The 25,282-nt window shown below is 42.4% G+C and overlaps 1 protein-coding gene across 1 annotated transcript in view; it reads right to left on the bottom strand.

Moving 5' to 3' along the window:
• nfatc4 (nuclear factor of activated T cells 4) overlaps window positions 1-25,282 on the bottom strand; it is a 49,305-nt gene that overhangs the window by 2,088 nt on the left and 21,935 nt on the right. The window lies entirely within an intron of this gene.

Raw genomic sequence — 25,282 nt, 5'->3', positions numbered from 1 at the left:
CAGTGTGTGTGTTTTGTGTGTGTGTGCATGTGACATTGTATATCTGCCCAATATGTCTGACATTGTCAGACATATTGGGCAGATATTTAAAGCAGTGTCGGTGTGCGTGTGTGTGTGTGTGTGTGTGTGTGTGTAAAACAGTCACTGGGCAGGTATTTAAAGCAGTGTGTGTGTGGTTGCATTGAAAAATAAAAAAAACACTTGGCAGGTATGTAAAGCAGTTTGTGGGTGTAAAACACTCACTGGGCAGGTATTTAAAGCAGTTTGTGTGCGTAAAACACTCACTGGACAGGTATTTAAAGCAGTGTGAGTGTGTGTGTGTGTTTGTGTGTGTGTGTGTGTGTAAAACATTCGCTGGGCAGATATTTAAAGCAGTGTGTGTGAATGTGTGTAAAAAAATCAGTGGGCAGGTATTTAAAGCAGTGTGTGTTTTGTGTGTGTGTGTAAAACAGTCACTGGGCACATATTTAAAGCAGTGTTTGTGAGTGTGTGTGTCTGTGTGTGCCTGTGTAAAACACTCATTGGGCAGGTATTTAATGTAGTGTCTGTATGTGTGTGTGTGTGTGTAAAACAGTCACTGGGCAGGTATTTAAAGCATTGTGTGTGTGTGTGTGTGTGTGTGTGTGTGTGCCTGTGCCGGTGCCTGTGTGTAAAACACTCACTGGGCAGGTATTTAAAGCAGTGTGTGTGTGTGTGTGTTTGTGTGTGTGTAAAACACTCACTGGGCAGATATACTGGGCAGATATTTAAAGCAGTTTATGTGTAAAAACACTCACTCGGCAGGTATTTAATGTAGTCACTGTGTGTGTGTGTGTGTGTGTGTGTGTGTGTGTAAAACACTCACTGGACAGGTATTAAAAGCAGTGTGTGTGTGTGTGTGTGTGTGTGTGTAAATCACTCACTGGGCAGGTATTTAAAGCTATGTGTGTGTGTTTGTGTGTTTGTGTGTAAAACACTCACTGGACAGGTACTTAAAGCAGTGTGTGTGTGTGTGTGTAAAACACCCAATGGGCAGGTATTTAAAGCAACGTGTGTGTGTGTGTGTGTTTGCGTTTGCATGTAAAATACTCATTGGGCAGGTATTTAAAGCTGTGTGTGTGTGTTTTATATGTGTGTGTGTGTGTGTGTGCAAAACATTCACTGGATAGGGATTGAAAGCAGTGTGTATATGTATGTGTGGCTGTGTAAAATACTCATTGGGCAGGTATTTAAAGCAGTGTGTGTGTGGTTGAAAAATAAAAAAAAACACTGGGCAGGTATGTAAAGCAGTTTGTGGGTGTAAAACACTCACTGGGCAGGTATTTAAAGCAGTTTGTGTGTTTGTGTGTGTGTGTGTGTGTGTGTGTGTGTGTATGTGTAAAAAACACTCACTGGGCAGGTATTTAATGTAGTGTCTGTATGTGTGTGTGTGTGTGTGTGTGTGTGTAAAACAGTCACTGAGCAGGTATTTAAAGCATTGTGTGTGTGTGTGTGTGTGTGTGTGCCTGTGCCGGTGCCTGTGTGTAAAACACTCACTGGGCAGGTATTTAAAGCAGTGTGTGTGTGTGTGTGTGTGTGTGTTTGTGTGTGTGTAAAACACTCACTGGGCAGATATACTGGGCAGATATTTAAAGCAGTGTATGTGTAAAAAACACTCACTCGGCAGGTATTTAATGTAGTCACTGTGTGTGTGTGTGTGTGTGTGTGTGTAAAACACTCACTGGACAGGTATTAAAAGCAGTGTGTGTGTGTATGTGTGTGTGTGTGTGTGTGTGTGTGTAAATCACTCACTGGGCAGGTATTTAAAGGAGTGTGTATGTGTTTTCTGTGTGTGTAAAACAGTCACTGGGCAAATATTTAAAGCAGTGTGTGTGTTTTGTGTGTGTGTGCGTCTGACATTGTCAGACATATTGGGCAGATATTTAAAGCAGTGTCGGTGTGCGTGTGTGTGTGTGTAAAACAGTCACTGGGCAGGTATTTAAAGCAGTGTGTGTGTGGTTGCATTGAAAAATAAAAAAAACACTCGGCAGGTATGTAAAGCAGTTTGTGGGTGTAAAACACTCACTGGGCAGGTATTTAAAGCAGTTTGTGTGCGTAAAACACTCACTGGACAGGTATTTAAAGCAGTGTGAGTGTGTGTGTGTGTGTGTGTTTGTGTGTGTGTGTGTGTAAAACATTCGCTGGGCAGATATTTAAAGCAGTGTGTGTGAATGTGTGTAAAAAAATCAGTGGGCAGGTATTTAAAGCAGTGTGTGTTTTGTGTGTGTGTGTAAAACAGTCACTGGGCACATATTTAAAGCAGTGTTTGTGAGTGTGTGTGTCTGTGTGTGCCTGTGTAAAACACTCATTGGGCAGGTATTTAAAGCTATGTGTGTGTGTTTGTGTGTTTGTGTGTAAAACACTCACTGGACAGGTACTTAAAGCAGTGTGTGTGTGTTTGTGTGTAAAACACTCACTGGACAGGTACTTAAAGCAGTGTCTGTGTGTGTGTGTGTGTGTGTAAAACATTCACTGGGCAGGTATTTAAAGCAGTGTGTGTGTGTTTTGTGTGTGTGTGTGTGTGTTTGCTTGTAAAACATTCACTGGGCAAGTATTTAAAGCAGTGTGTGTGTGTGTGTGTGTGTGTGTGTGTGTAAATCACTCAATGAGCAGGTATTTAAAGCTATGTGTGGGTGTCTGTGTGTTTGCGTGTAAAACACTCACTGGACAGGTACTTAAAGCAGTGTGTGTGTATGTGTGTGTGTAAAACACCCAATGGGCAGGTATTTAAAGCAACGTGTGTGTGTGTGTGTTTGCGTTTGCATGTAAAATACTCACTGGGCAGGTATTTAAAGCTGTTTGTGTGTGTTTTATGTGTGTGTGTGTGTGTGTGTGTGTGTGCAAAAGATTCACTGGATAGGGATTGAAAGCAGTGTGTATATGTGTGTGTGTCTGTGTAAAACACTCACTGGGCAGTTATTTAAAGCTGTGTGTGTGTGTGTGTGTGTGTGTGTAAAATACTCATCGGGCAGGTATTTAAAGCAGTGTGTGTGGTTGCATTGAAAAAAAAAAACACTGGGCAGGTATGTAAAGCAGTTTGTGGGTGTAAAACACTCACTGGGCAGGTATTTAAAGCAGTTTGTGTGTGTGTGTGTGTGTGTGTGTGTGTGTGGTTGCATGGAAAAATAAAAAATCACTGGGCAGGTACTTAAAGTTGTATGTTTGTGTGTGTGTCTGTGTGTGTGTAAAACACTCGGCAGGTATTTAAAGCAGTGTGTGTGTGTGGGTGTAAATCACTCAATGAGCAGGTATTTAAAGCTATGTGTGTGGGTGTTTGTGTGTGGGTGGTTGCGTGTAAAACACTCACTGGACAGGTACTTAAAGCAGTGTCTGTGTGTGTGTGTGGGTGTAAAACATTCACTGGGCAGGTATTTAAAGCAGTGTGTGTGTGTTTTGTGTGTGTGTGTGTGTGTTTGCTTGTAAAACATTCACTGGGCAAGTATTTAAAGCAGTGTGTGTGTGTGTGTGTGTGTGTGTGTGTGTGTGTAAATCACTCAATGAGCAGGTATTTAAAGCTATGTGTGGGTGTCTGTGTGTTTGCGTTTGCATGTAAAATACTGACTGGGCAGGTATTTAAAGCTGTTTGTGTGTGTTTTATGTGTGTGTGTGTGTGTGTGTGCAAAAGATTCACTGGATAGGGATTGAAAGCAGTGTGTATATGTGTGTGTGTCTGTGTAAAACACTCACTGGGCAGTTATTTAAAGCTGTGTGTGTGTGTGTGTGTGTGTAAAATACTCATTGGGCAGGTATTTAAAGCAGTGTGTGTGGTTGCATTGAAAAAAAAAACACTGGGCAGGTATGTAAAGCAGTTTGTGGGTGTAAAACACTCACTGGGCAGGTATTTAAAGCAGTTTGTGTGTGTGTGTGTGTGTGTGTGTGTGTGTGTGTGTGTGTGTGTGGTTGCATGGAAAAATAAAAAATCACTGGGCAGGTACTTAAAGTTGTATGTTTGTGTGTGTCTGTGTGTGTGTGTAAAACACTCGGCAGGTATTTAAAGCAGTGTGTGTGTGTGGGTGTAAATCACTCAATGAGCAGGTATTTAAAGCTATGTGTGTGTGTCTGTGTGTTTGTGTGTAAAACACTCACTGGACAGGTACTTAAAGCAGTGTGTGTGTATGTGTGTGTGTAAAACACCCAATGGGCAGGTATTTAAAGCAACGTGTGTGTGTGTGTGTGTTTGCGTTTGCATGTAAAATACTCACTGGGCAGGTATTTAAAGCTGTGTGTGTGTGTTTTATGTGTGTGTGTGCGCAAAACATTCACTGGATAGGGATTGAAAGCAGTGTGTATATGTGTGTGTGTCTGTGTAAAACACTCACTGGGCAGTTATTTAAAGCAGTGTGTGTGTGTGTGTGTGGTTGCATGGAAAAATAAAAAATCACTGGGCAGGTACTTAAAGCTGTATGTTTGTGTGTGTGTCTGTGTGTGTGTAAAACACTCGGCAGGTATTTAAAGCAGTGTGTGTGTGTGGGTGTAAATCACTCAATGAGCAGGTATTTAAAGCTATGTGTGTGGGTGTTTGTGTGTGGGTGGTTGCGTGTAAAACACTCACTGGACAGGTACTTAAAGCAGTGTCTGTGTGTGTGTGTGGGTGTAAAACATTCACTGGGCAGGTATTTAAAGCAGTGTGTGTGTGTTTTGTGTGTGTGTGTGTGTGTTTGCTTGTAAAACATTCACTGGGCAAGTATTTAAAGCAGTGTGTGTGTGTGTGTGTGTGTGTGTGTGTGTGTGTAAATCACTCAATGAGCAGGTATTTAAAGCTATGTGTGGGTGTCTGTGTGTTTGCGTTTGCATGTAAAATACTGACTGGGCAGGTATTTAAAGCTGTTTGTGTGTGTTTTATGTGTGTGTGTGTGTGTGTGTGCAAAAGATTCACTGGATAGGGATTGAAAGCAGTGTGTATATGTGTGTGTGTCTGTGTAAAACACTCACTGGGCAGTTATTTAAAGCTGTGTGTGTGTGTGTGTGTGTGTAAAATACTCATTGGGCAGGTATTTAAAGCAGTGTGTGTGGTTGCATTGAAAAAAAAAACACTGGGCAGGTATGTAAAGCAGTTTGTGGGTGTAAAACACTCACTGGGCAGGTATTTAAAGCAGTTTGTGTGTGTGTGTGTGTGTGTGTGTGTGTGTGTGTGTGTGTGTGGTTGCATGGAAAAATAAAAAATCACTGGGCAGGTACTTAAAGTTGTATGTTTGTGTGTGTCTGTGTGTGTGTGTAAAACACTCGGCAGGTATTTAAAGCAGTGTGTGTGTGTGGGTGTAAATCACTCAATGAGCAGGTATTTAAAGCTATGTGTGTGTGTCTGTGTGTTTGTGTGTAAAACACTCACTGGACAGGTACTTAAAGCAGTGTGTGTGTATGTGTGTGTGTAAAACACCCAATGGGCAGGTATTTAAAGCAACGTGTGTGTGTGTGTGTGTTTGCGTTTGCATGTAAAATACTCACTGGGCAGGTATTTAAAGCTGTGTGTGTGTGTTTTATGTGTGTGTGTGCGCAAAACATTCACTGGATAGGGATTGAAAGCAGTGTGTATATGTGTGTGTGTCTGTGTAAAACACTCACTGGGCAGTTATTTAAAGCAGTGTGTGTGTGTGTGTGTGGTTGCATGGAAAAATAAAAAATCACTGGGCAGGTACTTAAAGCTGTATGTTTGTGTGTGTGTCTGTGTGTGTGTAAAACACTCGGCAGGTATTTAAAGCAGTGTGTGTGTGTGTGTGTGTGTAAAACACTCATTGGGCAGGTATTTAAAGGAGTGTGTGTCTGTGTGTTTGCGTGTAAAACATTCTCTGGGCAGGTATTTAAAGCAGTGTGTGTGTGTGTGTCTAAAACATTCACTGGACAGGTACTTAAAGCAGTGTGTGTGTGTGTGTGTGCAAAACATTCACTGGGCAGGTATTTAAAGCAGTGTGTGTGTGTGTGTGTGTGTGTGTGTGTGGGTGTGTGTCTAAAACATTGACTGGACAGGTACTTAAAGCAGTGTGTGTGTGTGTGTGTAAAATACTCATTGGGCAGGTATTTAAAGCAGTGTGTGTGTGGTTGCATTGAAAAAAAAAACACTGGGCAGGTATGTAAAGCAGTTTGTGGGTGTAAAACACTCACTGGGCAGGTATTTAAAGCAGTGTGTGTGTGTGTGTGTGTAAAATACTCATTGGGCAGGTATTTAAAGCAGTGTGTGTGTGGTTGCATTGAAAAATAAAAAAAAAACACTGGGCAGGCATGTAAAGCAGTGTGTGTGTGTGTGTGTGTGTGTGTGTGTGGTTGCATGGAAAAATAAAAAAATCACTGGGCAGGTACTTAAAGCTGTATGTTTGTGTGTGTGTCTGTGTGTGTGTAAAACACTCGGCAGGTATTTAAAGCAGTGTGTGTGTGTGTGTGTGTGTGTGTGTAAAACACTCATTGGGCAGGTATTTAAAGGAGTGTGTGTCTCTGTGTTTGCGTGTAAAACATTCTCTGGGCAGGTATTTAAAGCAGTGTGTGTGTGTGTGTGTGTGTGTCTAAAACATTCACTGGACAGGTACTTAAAGCAGTGTGTGTGTGTGTGTGTGTGCGCAAAACATTCACTGGGCAGGTATTTAAAGCAGTGTGTGTGTGTGTGTGTGGGTGTGTGTCTAAAACATTGACTGGACAGGTACTTAAAGCAGTGTGTGTGTGTGTGTGTGCAAAACATTCACCGCTTAGGCATCTAAAGCAGTGTGTGTATGTGTGTGTGTAAAACACTCACTGGGCAGGCATTTAAAGCAGTGTGTTTGTGTGTGTGTGTGTGTATGTGTGTGTGTGTGTAAAACACTCAGTGGGCAGGTATTTAAAGCAGTGTGTGTAAAACACTGACTAGGCAGTTATTTAAAGCAATGTTTGTGTGTGTGTCTGTGTGTGTGTCTGTGTGTGTGTGTGTGTGTGTGTGTGTGTGTGTGTAAAATACTCATTGGGCAGGTACTTGAAGCAGTGTGTGTGTGTGTGTGTGTGGTTGCATTGAAAAATAAAAAAACCACTGGACAGGTATGTAAAGCAGTTTGTGGGTGTAAAACACTCACTGGGCAGGTATTTAAAGCAGTGTGTGTGTGTGTGTGTGTGTGTGTGTGTGTGTGTAAAATACTCATTGGGCAGGTATTTAAAGCAGTGTGTGTGTGGTTGCATTGAAAAATAAAAAAAACACTTGGAAGGCATGTAAAGCAGTGTGTGTGTGTGAGTGTGTGTGTGTGTGTGGTTGCATGGAAAAATAAAAAAATCACTGGACAGGTACTTAAAGCTGTATGTTTGTGTGTGTGTCTGTGTGTGTGTAAAACACTCGGCAGGTATTTAAAGCAGTGTGTGTGTGTGTGTGTGTAAAACACTCATTGGGCAGGTATTTAAAGCAGTGTGTGTGTCTGTGTGTTTGAGTGTAAAACATTCACTGGGCAGGTATTTAAAGCAGTGTGTGTGTGTGTGTGTGTGTGTGTGTGTGTGTAAAACACTCACAAGGCGGGCATTTAAAGCAGTGCGTGTTTGTGTGTGGGTGGTTGCGTGTAAAACACTCACTGGACAGGTACTTAAAGCAGTGTCTGTGTGTGTGTGTGTGTGTGTGTGTGTGTGTGTAAAACACTCACTGGGCAGGTATTTAAAGCTGTGTGTGTGTGTGTAAAACATTCACTGGGCAGGTATTTAAAGCAGTGTGTGTGTGTGTGTGTGTGTGTGTGTGTGTGTGTGTAAAACATTCACTGGACAGGTACTTAAAGCAGTGTGTGTGTGTGTCTGTGTGTGTGTGCTAAACACTCACTGGGCAGGTATTTAAAGCAGTCTGTGTGTGTGTGTGTGTGTGTAAAACATTCACCGGCCAGGTAATTAAAGCAGTGTGTGTGTAAAACATTTACTGGGTAGATATTTAAAGCAGTGTGTGTGTAAAACATTCACTGGGCAGGTATTTAAAGCAGTGTCTGTGTGTGTGTGTGTGTGTGTGTGTGTAAAACACTCACTGGGCAGATATTTAAAGCAGTGCGTGTGTGTAAAACATTCACTGGACAGGTATTTAAAGCAGTGCGTGTGTGTGTGTATGTGTGTGTGTGTAAAAAACTCACTTGCAGGTGTTTAAAGCAGTGTGTGTTTGTGTGTGTGTATGTGGGTGTGTGGTTGCATGGAAAAATAAAAAATCACTGGGCAGTTATTTAAAGCAGTGTGTGTGTGTGTGTGTGTGTGTGTGTGTGTAAAATACTCATTGGGCAGGTATTTAAAGCAGTGTGTGTGTGGTTGCATTGAAAAAAAAAAAACACTGGGCAGGTATGTAAAGCAGTTTGTGGGTGTAAAACACTCACTGGGCAGGTATTTAAAGCAGTTTGTGTGTGTGTGTGTGTGTGTGTGTGTGTGTGTGTGTAAAACACTCACTGGGCAGGTATTTAAAGCAGTGTGTGTGTGGTTGCATGGAAAAATAAAAAATCACTGGGCAGGTACTTAAAGCTGTATGTTTGTGTGTGTGTCTGTGTGTGTGTAAAACACTCGGCAGGTATTTAAAGCAGTGTGTCTGTGTGTGTGTGTGTAAAACACTCATTGGGCAGGTATTTAAAGGAGTGTGTGTCTGTGTGTTTGCGTGTAAAACATTCACTGGGCAGGTATTTAAAGCAGTGTGTGTGTGTGTGTGTGTGTGTTTGTGTGTCTAAAACATTCACTGGACAGGTACTTAAAGCAGTGTGTGTGTGTGTGTGTGCGCAAAACATTCACTGGTTAGGGATCTAAAGAAGTGTGTGTATGTGTGTGTGTAAAACACTCACTGGCCAGGTAATTAAATCAGTGTGTCTGTGTGTGTGTGTGTAAAACACTCACTGAACAGGTATGTAAAGCAGTGTGTGTGTGTGTGTGTGTGTGTGTTTGTGTAAAACATTTACTGGGTAGATATTTAAAGCAGTGTGTCTGTGTCTGTGTGTAAAACACTCACTGAGCAGATATTTAAAGCTGTGTTTGTGTGTGTGTGTAAAACAGGGCAGGTATTTAAAACAGTGTGTGTGTCTCTGTGTGTTTGCGTGTAAAACATTCACTGGGCAGGTATTTAAAGCAGTGTGTGTGTGTGTGTGGGTGTGTGTCTAAAACATTGACTGGACAGGTACTTAAAGCAGTGTGTGTGTGTGTGTGTGTGTGTGTGTGTGTGCAAAACATTCACCGCTTAGGCATCTAAAGCAGTGTGTGTATGTGTGTGTGTAAAACACTCACTGGGCAGGCATTTAAAGCAGTGTGTTTGTGTGTGTGTGTATGTGTGTGTGTGTGTGTCTGTGTGTAAAACACTCAGTGGGCAGGTATTTAAAGCAGTGTGTGTAAAACACTGACTAGGCAGTTATTTAAAGCAATGTTTGTGTGTGTGTCTGTGTGTCTGTCTGTGTGTGTGTGTGTGTGTGTAAAATACTCATTGGGCAGGTACTTGAAGCAGTCTGTGTGTGTGTGTGTGTGGTTGCATTGAAAAATAAAAAAAACAACGGACAGGTATGTAAAGCAGTTTGTGGGTGTAAAACACTCACTGGGCAGGTATTTAAAGCAGTGTGTGTGTGTGTGTGTGTGTGTAAAATACTCATTTGGCAGGTATTTAAAGCAGTGTGTGTTTGGTTGCATTGAAGTGTGTGTGTGTGTGTGTGTGTGTGTGTGTGTGTGGTTGCATGGAAAAATAAAAAAATCACTGGGCAGGTACTTAAAACTGTATGTTTGTGTGTGTGTCTGTGTGTGTAAAACACTCGGCAGGTATTTAAAGCAGTGTGTGTGTGTGTGTGTGTGTGTGTGTGTGTGTGTAAAACACTCACTGGACAGGTACTTAAAGCAGTGTCTGTGTGCGTGTGTGTGTGTGTGTGTGTGTAAAACACTCACTGGGCAGGTATTTAAAGCAACGTGTGAGTGTGTGTTTGTGTTTGCATGTACAATACTCACTGGGCAGGTATTTAAAGCTGTGTGTGTGTGTGTGTGTGTGTAAAACATTCACTGGGCAGTTATTTAAAGCAGTGTGTGTGTGTGTTTTGTGTGTGTGTGTGTGTGTGTGTGTTTGCGTGTAAAACATTCACTGGGCAGGTATTTAAAGCAGTGTGTGTGTGTGTGTGTGTGTGTGTGTGTAAAACATTCACTGGACAGGTACTTAAAATAGTGTGTGTGTGTGCTAAACACTCACTGGTCAGGTATTTAAAGCAGTCTGTGTGTGTGTGTGTGTGTAAAACATTCACCGGCCAGGTAATTAAAGCAGTGTGTGTGTAAAACATTTACTGGGTAGATATTTAAAGCAGTGTGTGTGTAAAACATTCACTGGGCAGGTATTTAAAGCAGTGTCTGTGTGTGTGTGTGTGTGTGTGTGTGTAAAACACTCACTGGGCAGATATTTAAAGCAGTGCGTGTGTGTGTAAAACATTCACTGGACAGGTATTTAAAGCAGTGCATGTGTGTGTGTGTGTAAAAAACTCACTGGCAGGTGTTTAAAGCAGTGTGTGTTTGTGTGTGTGTGTATGTGGGTGTGTGGTTGAATGGAAAAATAAAAAATCACTGGGCAGGTGTTTAAAGCAGTCTGTGTGTGTGTGTGTGTGTGTGTGTGTGTGTAAAACATTCACTCGGCAGGTAATTAAAGCAGTGTGTGTGTGTGTGTGTGTGTGTAAAACACTCACTGGGCAGTTATTTAAAGCAGTGTGTATGTGTGTGTGTAAAACATTCACTGGGCAGGTATTTGAAGCAGTGTGTGTGTTTGTGTGTGTGTGTGTATGTGTAAAAAACACTCACTGTGCAGGTATTTAATGTAGTGTCTGTATGTGTGTGTGTGTGTGTGTGTAAAACAGTCACTGGGCAGGTATTTAAAGCATTGTGTGTGTGTGTGTGCCTGTGCCGGTGCCTGTGTGTAAAACACTCCCTGGGCAGGTATTTAAAGCAATGAGTGTGTAAAAAACACTCACTCGGCAGGTATTTAATGTAGTCTCTGTGTGTGTGTGTGTGTGTAAAACACTCACTGGACAGGTATTAAAAGCAGTGTGTGTGTGTGTGTGTGTGTGTGTGTGTGTGTGTAAATCACTCAATGGGCGGGCATTTAAAGCAGTGCGTGTTTGTGTGTGGGTGGTTGCGTGTAAAACACTCACTGGACAGGTACTTAAAGCAGTGTCTGTGTGTGGGTGTGTGTGTGTGTGTGTAAAACACTCACTGGGCAGGTATTTAAAGCTATGTGTGTGTGTAACACACTCACTGGACAGTTACTTAAAGCAGTGTCTGTGTGTGTGTGTGTGTGTAAAACACTCACTGGGCAGATATTTAAAGCAACGTGTGTGTGTGTGTTTGTGTTTGCATGTAAAATACTCACTTGGCAGGTATTTAAAGCTGTGTGTGTGTGTGTGTGTTTAAAACATTCACTGGGCAGGTATTTAAAGCAGTGTGTGTGTGTTTTGTGTGTGTGTGCTTGCATGTAAAATATTCACTGGACAGGTACTTAAAGCAGTGTGTGTGTCTGTGCAAAACATTCATTGGGCAGGTATTTAAAGCAGGGTGTGTCTGTGTGTTTGTGTGTAAAACACTCAATGGGCAGTTATTTAAAGCAGTGTGTGTGTGTGTGTCTGTGCGTGTCTGTGCAAAACATTCAGTGGGCAGATATTTAAAGCAGAATGTGTGTGTGTGTGTGTGTGTGTAAAACACTCACTGGCAAGGTATTTAAATCAGTGTTTCTGTGTCTGTGTGTATGTGTGTGTAAAACACTCACTGAACAGGTATTCAAAGCAGTGTGTGTGTGTGTGTGTGTGTGTGTGTAAAACACTCACTGGGCAGGTAATTAAATCAGTGTGTCTGTGTATGTGTGTGTGTGTGTGTGTTTGTGTGTGTAACACATTTACTGGGTAGATATTTAAAGCAGTGTGTCTGTGTCTGTGTGTAAAACACTCACTGAGCAGATATTTAAAGCTGTGTTTGTGTGTGTGTGTGTAAAACACTCATTGGGCAGGTATTTAAAACAGTGTGTGTGTGTCTGTGTGTTTGCGTGCAAAACATTCACTGGGCACGTATTTAAAGCAGTGTGTGTGTGTGTGTTAGTGTGAGCAAAAACACTCACTGGGCAGGTATTTAAAGCAGTGTGTGTGTGTGTGTGTTTAAAACACTCACTGGGCAGGTATTTAAAGCAATGTTTGTGTGTGTGTCTGTGTGTGTGTGTGTGTGTAAAACACTCAGTGGGCAGGCATTTAAAGCTGTGTGTGTGCAAAACACTCAGTCGGCTGGTATTTAAAGCAGTGTGTGTGTGTCTGTGTGTGGTTGCATGGAAAAATAAAAAATCACTGGGCAGGTACTTAAAGCAGTATGTGTGTGTGTCTGTGTGTGTGTGTAAAACACACTGGGCAGGTACTTAAAGCAGTGTGTGTGTGTGTGTGTGTGTGTGTGCATGTACGTTTGTGTGTACAACACACTGAGCAGGTATTTAAAGCAATGTTTGTGTGTGTGTGTCTGTGTGTAAAACACTGGGCAGGTATTTAAAGCAGTGTGTGTGTGTGTGTGTGTGTGTGTAAAACACTAACTGGCAGGAGTTTAAAGAAGTGTGCGTGTGTGTGTGTGTGTGTGGGTGTATGTATGTGTGTGAAACACACTGGGCAGGTATTTAAAGCAATGGTTGTGTGTGTGTCTGTGTGTGTGTAAAACACTGGGCAGGTATTCAAAGCGGTGTGTGTGTGTGTGTGGGTGTAAATCACTAACTGGCAGGTGTTTAAAGCAGTGTCTGTCTGTGTGTGTGTGTGTAACACATTCACTGGGCAGTTAATTAAAGCAGTGTGTGTGTGTCTGTGTGTGTTTGTGTGTGTGTTTGTGTTTGTGTATGTGTGTGTAAAACACTCACTGGGCAGGTATTTCAAGCAGTGTGTGTTTGTGTGTGTGTGTGTGTGTGTGTAAAACATTCACTCGCCAAGTATTTAAAGCAGTGTGTGTGTTTGTGTATATGTGCAAAATACTCACTGAGCAGGTATTTAAAGCAGTCTGTGTGTGTGTGTGTGTGTGTGTGCGTGTGTAGAACACTTACTGGGCAGGTATATTGGGCAGGCAATTAAAGCAGTGTGTGTGTGTGTGTCTGTGTGTGTGTGTAAAACACTAACATTCACTGGACAAAAACAAAAACATTCACTGGACAGGTATTTAAAGCAGTGTGTGTGTGTGTGTGTGTGTGTGTAAAAAACTCACTGGCAGGTGTTTAAAGCAGTGTGTGTTTGTGTGTGTGTGTATGTGGGTGTGTGGTTGCATGGAAAAATAAAAAATCACTGGGCAGGTGTTTAAAGCAGTCTGTGTGTGTGTGTGTGTGTAAAACACTCACTGGGCAGTTATTTAAAGCAGTGTGTATGTGTGTGTGTAAAACATTCACTGGGCAGGTATTTAAAGCAGTGTGTGTGTGTATGTGTAAAAAACACTCACTGGGCAGGTATTTAATGTAGTGTCTGTATGTGTGTGTGTGTGTGTGTGTGTAAAACAGTCACTGGGCAGGTATTTAAAGCATTGTGTGTGTGTGTGTGCCTGTGCCGGTGCCTGTGTGTAAAACACTCCCTGGGCAGGTATTTAAAGCAATGAGTGTGTAAAAAACACTCACTCGGCAGGTATTTAATGTAGTCTCTGTGTGTGTGTGTGTGTGTGTGTGTAAAACACTCACTGGACAGGTATTAAAAGCAGTGTGTGTGTGTGTGTGTGTGTGTGTAAATCACTCAATGAGCGGGTATTTAAAGCTGTGTGTGTGTGTGTGTGTAAAACACTCACAAGGTGGGCATTTAAAGCAGTGCGTGTTTGTGTGTGGGTGGTTGCGTGTAAAACACTCACTGGACAGGTACTTAAAGCAGTGTCTGTATGTGTGTGTGTGTGTGTGTGTAAAACACTCACTGGGCAGGTATTTAAAGCTGTGTGTGTGTGTGTAACACACTCACTGGACAGTTACTTAAAGCAGTGTCTGTGTGTGTGTGTGTGTGTAAAACACTCACTGGGCAGATATTTAAAGCAACATGTGTGTGTGTTTGTGTTTGCATGTAAAATACTCAGTTGGCAGGTACTTAAAGCTGTGTGTGTGTGTGTGTGTGTGTTTAAAACATTCACTGGGCAGGTATTTAAAGCAGTGTGTGTGTGTTTTGTGTGTGTGTGCTTGCATGTAAAATATTCACTGGGAAGGTATTTAAAGCAGTCTGTGTGTGTGTTTGTGTGTGTGTGTGTAAAACATTCACTGGACAGGTACTTAAAGCAGTGTGTGTGTCTGTGCAAAACATTCATTGGGCAGGTATTTAAAGCAGGGTGTGTGTGTGTGTGTGTGTGCAAAACACTCAGTCGGCTGGTATTTAAAGCAGTGTGTGTGTGTCTGTGTGTGGTTGCATGGAAAAATAAAAAATCACTGGGCAGGTACTTAAAGCAGTATGTGTGTGTGTCTGTGTGTGTGTGTAAAACACACTGGGCAGGTACTTAAAGCAGTGTGTGTGTGTGTATGTGTGTGTGTGTGTGTGCATGTACGTTTGTGTGTAAAACACACTGAGCAGGTATTTAAAGCAATGTTTGTGTGTGTGTGTCTGTGTGTAAAACACTGGGCAGGTATTTAAAGCAGTGTGTGTGTGTGTGTGTGTGTGTGTGTAAAACACTAACTGGCAGGAGTTTAAAGAAGTGTGCGTGTGTGTGTGTGTGGGTGTATGTATGTGTGTGAAACACACTGGGCAGGTATTTAAAGCAATGGTTGTGTGTGTGTCTGTGTGTGTGTAAAACACTGGGCAGGTATTCAAAGCGGTGTGTGTGTGTGTGTGTGTGTAAATCACTAACTGGCAAGTGTTTAAAGCAGTGTCTGTCTGTGTGTGTGTGTGTGTAACACATTCACTGGGCAGTTAATTAAAGCAGTGTGTGTGTGTCTGTGTGTGTGTGTGTGTGTGTTTGTGTATGTGTGTGTAAAACACTCACTGGGCAGGTATTTCAAGCAGTGTGTGTTTGTGTGTGTGTGTGTGCGTGTGTGTGTAAAACATTCACTCGCCAAGTATTTAAAGCAGTGTGTGTGTTTGTGTATATGTGCAAAATACTCACTGAGCAGGTATTTAAAGCAGTCTCTGTGTGTGTGTGTGTGTGTGTGTGTGCGTGTGTAGAACACTTACTGGGCAGGTATATTGGGCAGGCAATTAAAGCAGTGTGTGTGTGTGTGTCTGTGTGTGTGTGTAAAACACTAACTGGCAGGAGTTTAAAGAAGTGTGCGTGTGTGTGTGGGGGTGTATCTATGTGTGTGAAACACACTGGGCAGGTATTTAAAGCAATGGTTGTGTGTGTCTGTGTGTGTGTAAAACACTGGGCAGGTATTCAAAGCGGTGTGTGTGTGTGTGTGTGTGTGTAAATCACTAACTGGCAGGTGTTTAAAGCAGTGTCTGTCTGTGTGTGTGTGTGTGTGTGTAACACATTCACTGGGCAGTTAATTAAAGCAGTGTGTGTGTGTCTGTGTGTGTTTGTGTGTGTGTGTGTGTGTGTGTTTGTGTATGTGTGTGTAAAACACTCACTGGGCAGGTATTTCAAGCAGTGTCTGTGTGTGTGTGGTTGCATGGAAAAATAAAAAATCACTGGGCAGGTACTTAAAGCTGTATGTTTGTGTGTGTGTCTGTGTGTGTGTAAAACACTCGGCAGGTATTTAAAGCAGTGTGTCTGTGTGTGTGTGTGTAAAACACTCATTGGGCAGGTATTTAAAGGAGTGTGTGTCTGTGTGTTTGCGTGTAAAACATTCACTGGGCAGGTATTTAAAGCAGTGTGTGTGTGTGTGTGTGTGTGTGTCTAAAACATTCACTGGACAGGTACTTAAAGCAGTGTGTGTGTGTGTGTGTGTGCGCAAAACATTCACTGGTTAGGGATCTAAAGCAGTGTGTGTATGTGTGTGTGTAAAACACTCACTGGCCAGGTAATTAAATCAGTGTGTCTGTGTGTGTGTGTGTGTGTGTGTAAAACACTCACTGAACAGGTATGTAAAGCAGTGTGTGTGTGTGTGTGTGTGTGTGTGTTTGTGTAAAACATTTACTGGGTAGATATTTAAAGCAGTGTGTCTGTGTCTGTGTGTAAAACACTCACTGAGCAGATATTTAAAGCTGTGTTTGTGTGTGTGTGTAAAACAGGGCAGGTATTTAAAACAGTGTGTGTGTCTCTGTGTGTTTGCGTGTAAAACATTCACTGGGCAGGTATTTAAAGCAGTGTGTGTGTGTGTGTGGGTGTGTGTCTAAAACATTGACTGGACAGGTACTTAAAGCAGTGTGTGTGTGTGTGTGTGTGTGTGTGTGTGCAAAACATTCACCGCTTAGGCATCTAAAGCAGTGTGTGTATGTGTGTGTGTAAAACACTCATTGGGCAGGTATTTAAAACAGTGTGTGTGTGTCTGTGTGTTTGCGTGCAAAACATTCACTGGGCACGTATTTAAAGCAGTGTGTGTGTGTGTGTTAGTGTGAGCAAAAACACTCACTGGGCAGGTATTTAAAGCAGTGTGTGTGTGTGTGTGTTTAAAACACTCACTGGGCAGGTATTTAAAGCAATGTTTGTGTGTGTGTCTGTGTGTGTGTGTGTGTGTAAAACACTCAGTGGGCAGGCATTTAAAGCTGTGTGTGTGCAAAACACTCAGTCGGCTGGTATTTAAAGCAGTGTGTGTGTGTCTGTGTGTGGTTGCATGGAAAAATAAAAAATCACTGGGCAGGTACTTAAAGCAGTATGTGTGTGTGTCTGTGTGTGTGTGTAAAACACACTGGGCAGGTACTTAAAGCAGTGTGTGTGTGTGTGTGTGTGTGTGTGCATGTACGTTTGTGTGTACAACACACTGAGCAGGTATTTAAAGCAATGTTTGTGTGTGTGTGTCTGTGTGTAAAACACTGGGCAGGTATTTAAAGCAGTGTGTGTGTGTGTGTGTGTGTGTGTAAAACACTAACTGGCAGGAGTTTAAAGAAGTGTGCGTGTGTGTGTGTGTGTGTGGGTGTATGTATGTGTGTGAAACACACTGGGCAGGTATTTAAAGCAATGGTTGTGTGTGTGTCTGTGTGTGTGTAAAACACTGGGCAGGTATTCAAAGCGGTGTGTGTGTGTGTGTGGGTGTAAATCACTAACTGGCAGGTGTTTAAAGCAGTGTCTGTCTGTGTGTGTGTGTGTAACACATTCACTGGGCAGTTAATTAAAGCAGTGTGTGTGTGTCTGTGTGTGTTTGTGTGTGTGTTTGTGTTTGTGTATGTGTGTGTAAAACACTCACTGGGCAGGTATTTCAAGCAGTGTGTGTTTGTGTGTGTGTGTGTGTGTGCGTGTGTGTGTAAAACATTCACTCGCCAAGTATTTAAAGCAGTGTGTGTGTTTGTGTATATGTGCAAAATACTCACTGAGCAGGTATTTAAAGCAGTCTGTGTGTGTGTGTGTGTGTGTGTGTGTGCGTGTGTAGAACACTTACTGGGCAGGTATATTGGGCAGGCAATTAAAGCAGTGTGTGTGTGTGTGTCTGTGTGTGTGTGTGTAAAACACTAACATTCACTGGACAAAAACAAAAACATTCACTGGACAGGTATTTAAAGCAGTGTGTGTGTGTGTGTGTGTGTGTGTAAAAAACTCACTGGCAGGTGTTTAAAGCAGTGTGTGTTTGTGTGTGTGTGTATGTGGGTGTGTGGTTGCATGGAAAAATAAAAAATCACTGGGCAGGTGTTTAAAGCAGTCTGTGTGTGTGTGTGTGTGTAAAACACTCACTGGGCAGTTATTTAAAGCAGTGTGTATGTGTGTGTGTAAAACATTCACTGGGCAGGTATTTAAAGCAGTGTGTGTGTGTATGTGTAAAAAACACTCACTGGGCAGGTATTTAATGTAGTGTCTGTATGTGTGTGTGTGTGTGTGTGTGTAAAACAGTCACTGGGCAGGTATTTAAAGCATTGTGTGTGTGTGTGTGCCTGTGCCGGTGCCTGTGTGTAAAACACTCCCTGGGCAGGTATTTAAAGCAATGAGTGTGTAAAAAACACTCACTCGGCAGGTATTTAATGTAGTCTCTGTGTGTGTGTGTGTGTGTGTGTGTGTAAAACACTCACTGGACAGGTATTAAAAGCAGTGTGTGTGTGTGTGTGTGTGTGTGTGTGTGTAAATCACTCAATGAGCGGGTATTTAAAGCTGTGTGTGTGTGTGTGTGTAAAACACTCACAAGGTGGGCATTTAAAGCAGTGCGTGTTTGTGTGTGGGTGGTTGCGTGTAAAACACTCACTGGACAGGTACTTAAAGCAGTGTCTGTGTGTGTGTGTGTGTGTGTGTGTAAAACACTCACTGGGCAGGTATTTAAAGCTGTGTGTGTGTGTAACACACTCACTGGACAGTTACTTAAAGCAGTGTCTGTGTGTGTGTGTGTGTGTAAAACACTCACTGGGCAGATATTTAAAGCAACATGTGTGTGTGTTTGTGTTTGCATGTAAAATACTCAGTTGGCAGGTACTTAAAGCTGTGTGTGTGTGTGTGTGTGTTTAAAACATTCACTGGGCAGGTATTTAAAGCAGTGTGTGTGTGTTTTGTGTGTGTGTGCTTGCATGTAAAATATTCACTGGGAAGGTATTTAAAGCAGTCTGTGTGTGTGTTTGTGTGTGTGTGTGTAAAACATTCACTGGACAGGTACTTAAAGCAGTGTGTGTGTCTGTGCAAAACATTCATTGGGCAGGTATTTAAAGCAGGGTGTGTCTGTGTGTTTGTGTGTAAAACACTCAATGGGCAGTTATTTAAAGCTGTGTGTGTGTGTGTGTGTGGGTGTGCAAAAAACACTCACTGGGCAGGTATTTAAAGCAGTGTGTGTGTGTAAAACACTCATTGGGCAGGTAATTAAATCAGTGTGTCTGTGTATGTGTGTGTGTGTGTGTTTGTGTGTGTAACACATTTACTGGGTAGATATTTAAAGCAGTGTGTCTGTGTCTGTGTGTAAAACACTCACTGAGCAGATATTTAAAGCTGTGTTTGTGTGTGTGTGTGTAAAACACTCATTGGGCAGGTATTTAAAACAGTGTGTGTGTGTCTGTGTGTTTGCGTGCAAAACATTCACTGGGCACGTATTTAAAGCAGGGTGTGTTTTTGTGTGAGCAAAAACACTCACTGGGCAGGTATTTAAAGCAGTGTGTGTGTGTGTGTGTTTAAAACACTCACTGGCCAGGTATTTAAAGCAATGTTTGTGTGTGTGTGTGTGTGTGTGTGTGTGTAAAACACTCAGTGGGCAGGCATTTAAAGCTGTGTGTGTGCAAAACACTCAGTCGGCTGGTATTTAAAGCAGTGTGTGTGTGTCTGTGTGTGGTTGCATGGAAAAATAAAAAATCACTGGGCAGGTACTTAAAGCAGTATGTGTGTGTGTCTGTGTGTGTGTGTAAAACACACTGGGCAGGTACTTAAAGCAGTGTGTGTGTGTGTATGTGTGTGTGTGTGTGTGCATGTACGTTTGTGTGTAAAACACACTGAGCAGGTATTTAAAGCAATGTTTGTGTGTGTGTGTCTGTGTGTAAAACACTGGGCAGGTATTTAAAGCAGTGTGTGTGTGTGTGTGTGTGTGTGTAAAACACTAACTGGCAGGAGTTTAAAGAAGTGTGCGTGTGTGTGTGTGTGGGTGTATGTATGTGTGTGAAACACACTGGGCAGGTATTTAAAGCAATGGTTGTGTGTGTGTCTGTGTGTGTGTAAAACACTGGGCAGGTATTCAAAGCGGTGTGTGTGTGTGTGTGTGTGTAAATCACTAACTGGCAAGTGTTTAAAGCAGTGTCTGTCTGTGTGTGTGTGTGTGTAACACATTCACTGGGCAGTTAATTAAAGCAGTGTGTGTGTGTCTGTGTGTGTGTGTGTGTGTGTTTGTGTATGTGTGTGTAAAACACTCACTGGGCAGGTATTTCAAGCAGTGTGTGTTTGTGTGTGTGTGTGTGCGTGTGTGTGTAAAACATTCACTCGCCAAGTATTTAAAGCAGTGTGTGTGTTTGTGTATATGTGCAAAATACTCACTGAGCAGGTATTTAAAGCAGTCTCTGTGTGTGTGTGTGTGTGTGTGTGTGCGTGTGTAGAACACTTACTGGGCAGGTATATTGGGCAGGCAATTAAAGCAGTGTGTGTGTGTGTGTCTGTGTGTGTGTGTAAAACACTAACTGGCAGGAGTTTAAAGAAGTGTGCGTGTGTGTGTGGGGGTGTATCTATGTGTGTGAAACACACTGGGCAGGTATTTAAAGCAATGGTTGTGTGTGTCTGTGTGTGTGTAAAACACTGGGCAGGTATTCAAAGCGGTGTGTGTGTGTGTGTGTGTGTGTAAATCACTAACTGGCAGGTGTTTAAAGCAGTGTCTGTCTGTGTGTGTGTGTGTGTGTGTGTGTAACACATTCACTGGGCAGTTAATTAAAGCAGTGTGTGTGTGTCTGTGTGTGTTTGTGTGTGTGTGTGTGTGTGTGTTTGTGTATGTGTGTGTAAAACACTCACTGGGCAGGTATTTCAAGCAGTGTCTGTGTGTGTGTGGTTGCATGGAAAAATAAAAAATCACTGGGCAGGTACTTAAAGCTGTATGTTTGTGTGTGTGTCTGTGTGTGTGTAAAACACTCGGCAGGTATTTAAAGCAGTGTGTCTGTGTGTGTGTGTGTAAAACACTCATTGGGCAGGTATTTAAAGGAGTGTGTGTCTGTGTGTTTGCGTGTAAAACATTCACTGGGCAGGTATTTAAAGCAGTGTGTGTGTGTGTGTGTGTGTGTGTGTCTAAAACATTCACTGGACAGGTACTTAAAGCAGTGTGTGTGTGTGTGTGTGCGCAAAACATTCACTGGTTAGGGATCTAAAGCAGTGTGTGTATGTGTGTGTGTAAAACACTCACTGGCCAGGTAATTAAATCAGTGTGTCTGTGTGTGTGTGTGTGTGTGTAAAACACTCACTGAACAGGTATGTAAAGCAGTGTGTGTGTGTGTGTGTGTGTGTGTGTGTTTGTGTAAAACATTTACTGGGTAGATATTTAAAGCAGTGTGTCTGTGTCTGTGTGTAAAACACTCACTGAGCAGATATTTAAAGCTGTGTTTGTGTGTGTGTGTAAAACAGGGCAGGTATTTAAAACAGTGTGTGTGTCTCTGTGTGTTTGCGTGTAAAACATTCACTGGGCAGGTATTTAAAGCAGTGTGTGTGTGTGTGGGTGTGTGTCTAAAACATTGACTGGACAGGTACTTAAAGCAGTGTGTGTGTGTGTGTGTGTGTGTGTGTGTGTGTGCAAAACATTCACCGCTTAGGCATCTAAAGCAGTGTGTGTATGTGTGTGTGTAAAACACTCACTGGGCAGGCATTTAAAGCAGTGTGTTTGTGTGTGTGTGTATGTGTGTGTGTGTGTGTGTGTGTGTGTAAAACACTCAGTGGGCAGGTATTTAAAGCAGTGTGTGTAAAACACTGACTAGGCAGTTATTTAAAGCAATGTTTGTGTGTGTGTCTGTGTGTCTGTCTGTGTGTGTGTGTGTGTGTGTGTGTAAAATACTCATTGGGCAGGTACTTGAAGCAGTGTGTGTGTGTGTGTGTGTGGTTGCATTGAAAAATAAAAAAAACAACGGACAGGTATGTAAAGCAGTTTGTGGGTGTAAAACACTCACTGGGCAGGTATTTAAAGCAGTGTGTGTGTGTGTGTGTGTGTGTGTGTGTGTAAAATACTCATTTGGCAGGTATTTAAAGCAGTGTGTGTTTGGTTGCATTGAAAAATAAAAAAACACTGGGCAGGCATGTAAAGCAGTGTGTGTGTGTGTGTGTGTGTGTGTGTGTGTGTGTGTGTGTGTGGTTGCATGGAAAAATAAAAAAATCACTGGGCAGGTACTTAAAACTGTATGTTTGTGTGTGTGTCTGTGTGTGTAAAACACTCGGCAGGTATTTAAAGCAGTGTGTGTGTGTGTGTGTGTGTAAAACACTCACTGGACAGGTACTTAAAGCAGTGTCTGTGTGTGTGTGTGTGTGTGTGTAAAACACTCACTGGGCAGGTATTTAAAGCAACGTGTGAGTGTGTGTTTGTGTTTGCATGTACAATACTCACTGGGCAGGTATTTAAAGCTGTGTGTGTGTGTGTGTGTGTGTGTGTAAAACATTCACTGGGCAGTTATTTAAAGCAGTGTGTGTGTGTGTTTTGTGTGTGTGTGTGTGTGTGTGTGTTTGCGTGTAAAACATTCACTGGGCAGGTATTTAAAGCAGTGTGTGTGTGTGTGTGTGTGTGTGTGTGTAAAACATTCACTGGACAGGTACTTAAAACAGTGTGTGTGTGTGCTAAACACTCACTGGTCAGGTATTTAAAGCAGTCTGTGTGTGTGTGTGTGTAAAACATTCACCGGCCAGGTAATTAAAGCAGTGTGTGTGTAAAACATTTACTGGGTAGATATTTAAAGCAGTGTGTGTGTAAAACATTCACTGGGCAGGTATTTAAAGCAGTGTCTGTGTGTGTGTGTGTGTGTGTGTGTGTGTAAAACACTCACTGGGCAGATATTTAAAGCAGTGCGTGTGTGTGTAAAACATTCACTGGACAGGTATTTAAAGCAGTGCATGTGTGTGTGTGTGTGTGTGTAAAAAACTCACTGGCAGGTGTTTAAAGCAGTGTGTGTTTGTGTGTGTGTGTATGTGGGTGTGTGGTTGAATGGAAAAATAAAAAATCACTGGGCAGGTGTTTAAAGCAGTCTGTGTGTGTGTGTGTGTGTGTGTGTGTGTAAAACATTCACTCGGCAGGTAATTAAAGCAGTGTGTGTGTGTGTGTGTGTGTCTGTGTGTGTGTGTAAAACACTCACTGGGCAGTTATTTAAAGCAGTGTGTATGTGTGTGTGTAAAACATTCACTGGGCAGGTATTTGAAGCAGTGTGTGTGTTTGTGTGTGTGTGTGTATGTGTAAAAAAAACTCACTGTGCAGGTATTTAATGTAGTGTCTGTATGTGTGTGTGTGTGTGTGTAAAACAGTCACTGGGCAGGTATTTAAAGCATTGTGTGTGTGTGTGTGCCTGTGCCGGTGCCTGTGTGTAAAACACTCCCTGGGCAGGTATTTAAAGCAATGAGTGTGTAAAAAACACTCACTCGGCAGGTATTTAATGTAGTCTCTGTGTGTGTGTGTGTGTGTGTAAAACACTCACTGAACAGGTATTAAAAGCAGTGTGTGTGTGTGTGTGTGTGTGTGTGTGTAAATCACTCAATGGGCGGGCATTTAAAGCAGTGCGTGTTTGTGTGTGGGTGGTTGCGTGTAAAACACTCACTGGACAGGTACTTAAAGCAGTGTCTGTGTGTGTGTGTGTGTGTGTGTGTGTGTAAAACACTCACTGGGCAGGTATTTAAAGCTATGTGTGTGTGTAACACACTCACTGGACAGTTACTTAAAGCAGTGTCTGTGTGTGTGTGTGTGTGTGTAAAACACTCACTGGGCAGATATTTAAAGCAACGTGTGTGTGTGTGTTTGTGTTTGCATGTAAAATACTCACTTGGCAGGTATTTAAAGCAGGGTGTGTCTGTGTGTTTGTGTGTAAAACACTCAATGGGCAGTTATTTAAAGCAGTGTGTGTGTGTGTGTCTGTGCGTGTCTGTGCAAAACATTCAGTGGGCAGATATTTAAAGCAGAATGTGTGTGTGTGTGTGTGTGTGAAACACTCACTGGCAAGGTATTTAAATCAGTGTTTCTGTGTCTGTGTGTATGTGTGTGTAAAACACTCACTGAACAGGTATTCAAAGCAGTGTGTGTGTGTGTGTGTAAAACACTCACTGGGCAGGTAATTAAATCAGTGTGTCTGTGTATGTGTGTGTGTGTGTGTGTTTGTGTGTGTAACACATTTACTGGGTAGATATTTAAAGCAGTGTGTCTGTGTCTGTGTGTAAAACACTCACTGAGCAGATATTTAAAGCTGTGTTTGTGTGTGTGTGTGTAAAACACTCATTGGGCAGGTATTTAAAGCAGTGTGTGTGTGTGTGTTTGTGTGAGCAAAAACACTCACTGGGCAGGTATTTAAAGCAGTGTGTGTGTGTGTGTGTTTAAAACACTCACTGGGCAGGTATTTAAAGCAATGTTTGTGTGTGTGTCTGTGTGTGTGTGTGTGTGTAAAACACTCAGTGGGCAGGCATTTAAAGCTGTGTGTGTGCAAAACACTCAGTCGGCTGGTATTTAAAGCAGTGTGTGTGTGTCTGTGTGTGGTTGCATGGAAAAATAAAAAATCACTGGGCAGGTACTTAAAGCAGTATGTGTGTGTGTCTGTGTGTGTGTGTAAAACACACTGGGCAGGTACTTAAAGCAGTGTGTGTGTGTGTGTGTGTGTGTGTGTGTGTGCATGTACGTTTGTGTGTACAACACACTGAGCAGGTATTTAAAGCAATGTTTGTGTGTGTGTGTCTGTGTGTAAAACACTGGGCAGGTATTTAAAGCAGTGTGTGTGTGTGTGTGTGTGTGTGTGTAAAACACTAACTGGCAGGAGTTTAAAGAAGTGTGCGTGTGTGTGTGTGTGTGTGGGTGTATGTATGTGTGTGAAACACACTGGGCAGGTATTTAAAGCAATGGTTGTGTGTGTGTCTGTGTGTGTGTAAAACACTGGGCAGGTATTCAAAGCGGTGTGTGTGTGTGTGTGGGTGTAAATCACTAACTGGCAGGTGTTTAAAGCAGTGTCTGTCTGTGTGTGTGTGTAACACATTCACTGGGCAGTTAATTAAAGCAGTGTGTGTGTGTCTGTGTGTGTTTGTGTGTGTGTTTGTGTTTGTGTATGTGTGTGTAAAACACTCACTGGGCAGGTATTTCAAGCAGTGTGTGTTTGTGTGTGTGTGTGTCTGTGTGTGTGTGTGTAAAACATTCACTCGCCAAGTATTTAAAGCAGTGTGTGTGTTTGTGTATATGTGCAAAATACTCACTGAGCAGGTATTTAAAGCAGTCTGTGTGTGTGTGTGTGTGTGTGTGTGCGTGTGTAGAACACTTACTGGGCAGGTATATTGGGCAGGCAATTAAAGCAGTGTGTGTGTGTGTGTCTGTGTGTGTGTGTAAAACACTAACATTCACTGGACAAAAACAAAAACATTCACTGGACAGGTATTTAAAGCAGTGTGTGTGTGTGTGTGTAAAAAACTCACTGGCAGGTGTTTAAAGCAGTGTGTGTTTGTGTGTGTGTGTATGTGGGTGTGTGGTTGCATGGAAAAATAAAAAATCACTGGGCAGGTGTTTAAAGCAGTCTGTGTGTGTGTGTGTGTGTAAAACACTCACTGGGCAGTTATTTAAAGCAGTGTGTATGTGTGTGTGTAAAACATTCACTGGGCAGGTATTTAAAGCAGTGTGTGTGTGTATGTGTAAAAAACACTCACTGGGCAGGTATTTAATGTAGTGTCTGTATGTGTGTGTGTGTGTGTGTGTAAAACACTCCCTGGGCAG

The sequence above is a fragment of the Pangasianodon hypophthalmus genome, chromosome 4 (assembly GCF_027358585.1).
Source record: "Pangasianodon hypophthalmus isolate fPanHyp1 chromosome 4, fPanHyp1.pri, whole genome shotgun sequence".
Classification (NCBI taxonomy): Eukaryota; Metazoa; Chordata; class Actinopteri; order Siluriformes; family Pangasiidae; genus Pangasianodon; species Pangasianodon hypophthalmus.
The sequence above is the reverse complement of the archived record's forward strand: the minus strand, read 5'-3'. Positions and strand labels throughout refer to the sequence as shown.